The 3,682-nt window shown below is 42.3% G+C and overlaps 1 pseudogene; it reads right to left on the bottom strand.

The window, feature by feature from the left end:
• The window catches only part of LOC114083633 (uncharacterized protein CXorf38 pseudogene), a 2,837-nt pseudogene extending 364 nt beyond the window's left edge, over window positions 1-2,473 (bottom strand).
• Between the last annotated feature and the right edge of the window lie 1,209 nt (window positions 2,474-3,682).

A 3,682-nucleotide genomic window follows, 5' to 3' on the forward strand; every position in this document is an offset into this window, starting at 1 on the left:
TCATTAAGGGACAGAGAGGTATATATACATAACTAAATACACAGCTTAACTTAATTAACATAAACTAGATATAGCAGTCAACCAATAAGGAATCATCATCTTAATGATTGTACACAGCTTAACTTAATTGACATAATATAGACACAGCAGTCAGTCATTAAGGAATCTCTATCATCCTAATGGCTCACTGGCTTTACTTCACAAACCACTCCCTCTGGGAAAGTGCCAGGTGCCATCTTGACTTGTTTATGGACCCTAACATCTCCCCCTTTTGTTTAATTTAAATAACAAGTATGTGGCTTAGGTACTGTGCCTGTTTTAGGTTGTCCAATACTACATATGGTCCTTAACCGTCACTGGGTGGTCTGATCTCAAATCGTCAGCCTCCTGTCTTAGTTTGGTACCATTGTAATTGGATCTTACCCGTCTTTGACTACTGGCCCAACACACTCAGCCACACTTGTGGATAACAACCATAGTGGTTTTTACACAAACACCATAAATAATCTGCCACAAGCAGAAGGGGAGGATACAAAATGCCAGGATACCAAGCCAATTGATGGCTCCAAGTAAGAAGCCCTTGGAAAAATTGTACCACAGATGACACCATCAGCAAAGATACTGGGTACTACCACAATTCGTTGCATCCACAGATAGTTCACAATGCATATAAGTAACACATAGTCCAGGTAAATTACAGTCCAGGTAAGTTCACAGTCCAGGTAAATTCACAGTCCAGGTAAGTTGAATCACAGTCCAGGTAAGTTGAATCACAGTCCAGGTAAGTTCTGCAGACAGCTAGCTTAAATCACAGTCCAGGTAAGTTCTGCAGGCAGCTAGCTTATGATGATCCGAAGTCTTGTCTGGTTCTCAGCAACACTGGAAATTCTTCCACCCTCATCCTCACTGGCACTGGGGGAAGGCAGGAACTCCTGCAATGCTGGCTAAAGAAAATCCATTAGCATTCCACTAAGAAAACAACCCCTTCTGAACAATTTAGTACATTATCTCAAGGTTTTTTACATTTGAAATAGGCCTTAAAGGTGCTCATTACTCATTAGCCTCCAGGTGTGGGAGAACCATTGTAGTTATTGACATTGGAAATAACCAAACATCAGGGGCATCAGGCGCATCCTACAAGCCGGCTGTAGCATCCCCTGGCAGTCCCAGATGGCCCGGGGAGTGTCCTGGACTCAAACTGCCACCGGGCACAGGGAGTGAAAGCTTGCGAGACTGTGCCTCCAGGTCAGGTCTGGATTTGGGCTCGCAGCAGTGGCGTCCCACTCCCCGGGCTGGGGTGGGGAAGGGCCGGTTGCTGCTGCCGCTTGAAAAGTCCTTGCTGCACTGTGTCTGGCTCGCACATGCAGCAGCCTCGGCGCCTCTTCACGCATCCTCTGGTAATGAAAAGTATTTAGTAGTAGCCTTTTGTTGCAATCTTTTCCTTGATAATCTTTCCTCCTCTGAACTTTCTTCTTCTTTCTGATTAGAGTTCCTGGGCTTTTATCAACACATGCCCTAACTGTTCTTGGTTCCACTTGGGTGCCTCTTTCCCTTATCAATTTACCTATCACCCCTTCCATATTTTCATCACAAAGACAATACAATACACTGAGACAAAACAAGACACAAATATACTGCATCTATCTTCTCCATCTTCTTAAAATGGCCATACTTCCTCTCACCCTGTCTGCTTAGGGACGAGCAGATTTACTCCCGTCCTATCTAGGGACAGGCAGTTTTTCCTCATCACTCACCCCCGAGTGTCCTGGGGCTCCCCGTACGGGCCACCATCTGCTGCAGCCCAGCTGGCTGGGCAAAATAGCCAGGGGGGTGAGTGACAATCAACTTTTGAAAATTGAAGCAGCAGGAGCCGATTTATTATGGGACAGAGAAGTATATATACATAACTGAATACACAGCTTAACTTAATTAACATAAACTAGATACAGCAGTCAACCAATAAGGAATCATCTTCTTAATGATTACACACAGCTTAACTTAATTGACATAATATAGACACAGCAGTCAGTCATTAAGGAATCTCTATCATCCTAATGGCTCGCTGGCATTACTTCACAAACCACTCCCTCTGGCAAAGTGCCAGGCGCAATCTTGACTTGTTTATGGACCCTAACAGGTAACTTCTGGTTTTACATTTATATACCCATCTTGCTGATCTTAGAGATGTTAACAGCCCAGTCAGATGTCAACTGTTCTATTCTATACTGTCATACCACAATCTTTGGGATATTCTTAAATTCATTCAAGAATTTTGGATCTTTATCTGAAAGTCTGGGAACCAAGTAGATAATACTTTCCTCTCTAAAAATTGCATGATCTCATTGTGACACTTAATCACCTTTGTGACTTTCTTTCAATCAACCGAAAAGCAATCACAGGAGTTGATCAACTTTAAAAGAACAGCTGCATCTTATTCCTCAGGTTCTGCTTTGTCTGTTAGTCCTTGGGGCATGCAGGCTTTGGCTATTCCCAAACATCCATGAGCCAATGGCCACACCATCAGTTTCCCCAGTACATGTCTCTGTTTCTGTTGTGGTGTCTCAAATCTTCTGTTTCCATCTTCGAACACCTGACACTGTGGCTGAAACTGATCGGCACATGGACTGCACCATGAGTGCTCCACAGCAGGTGGTGCTGGGGCCCAGGTCAGGGTCCAGGGCCAGTAGGCTGCAGTGGAAGGACAGTATCTCACAGTGGACTGAGCCTTTCAGGCAGCTGTGCAGCAGCAGTAGGCAGTATCCTGCTTTCACCAAGTTCTTATACCCTGAGCAAGTCCCTTATTATAAATTTCAAAATAACTCAAAGTGAGTTTAAAATGTTTCACCACAAAAATATAATAGATCAGCAAAGGACTAAGTAGATATATTAATGAACTTGACTTTTTAAGAATTCCAAATTGTATGTGTGTGGTGTGTGTGCATGTGTGTATAAAATTACATAGCACCACATTATTATATACAATTATGATTTCTCAATTCAAAATGATGTTAATAAAATTTAGATCTAAGACACAGGTTGAGTTAATGTTTATTGATTCATTGAAAGGAGCAAGGGTTATGTTAGTGTTATGGTTTGAATCTGGAATGTTCCCCAAAGGGCTCATGTGCTGAATGCATGGTGCAGAGGTGGAGCTTTTAGGCAAAGACTGGATCATCAGTGCTCTGAACTCATCAGGGGATTAATCCAGTGATAGCTGAATGGAAATCTGGGAGGTGAGACCTATTTGGAGCAAGTAGGTCACTTTGGAGTTGACCTGGAGTTTATCTTCTCCAGAGCCCCACTCTCTCTCTCTCTTTCTCTGCTTCCTGGCTGCCCTAAACTAAACAGCTTTTTTTCACTAAGCCCTCCACCATGATATTCTGTTTCACCTCAGGTTCAGGAAATTGAGTCAGCCAAACAAGGACTCAAACCTCTGAAACTGTGAGCCAAAATTAATCTTTCCTTCTCTAAGTGATTTTTGCTGGGTACTTTAATAACAGCAATGAAAAAATGAAAAACACAGATAGTATCTAGATTCCTTTTCTTTTACTTCTGCTGTTTCTTCATCTCTCTTCTTTCTTCCTCTCCTTCTATGTATAAATATACAATGACTTCATTCAATTTGAAAAAACTATCTTTCCAAATTGAATCACCTTTGCTTTTTTTTGTAAAATAACAGTTA

This window comes from Marmota flaviventris, chromosome 16, assembly GCF_047511675.1.
Source record: "Marmota flaviventris isolate mMarFla1 chromosome 16, mMarFla1.hap1, whole genome shotgun sequence".
NCBI classification, from domain to species: Eukaryota; Metazoa; Chordata; class Mammalia; order Rodentia; family Sciuridae; genus Marmota; species Marmota flaviventris.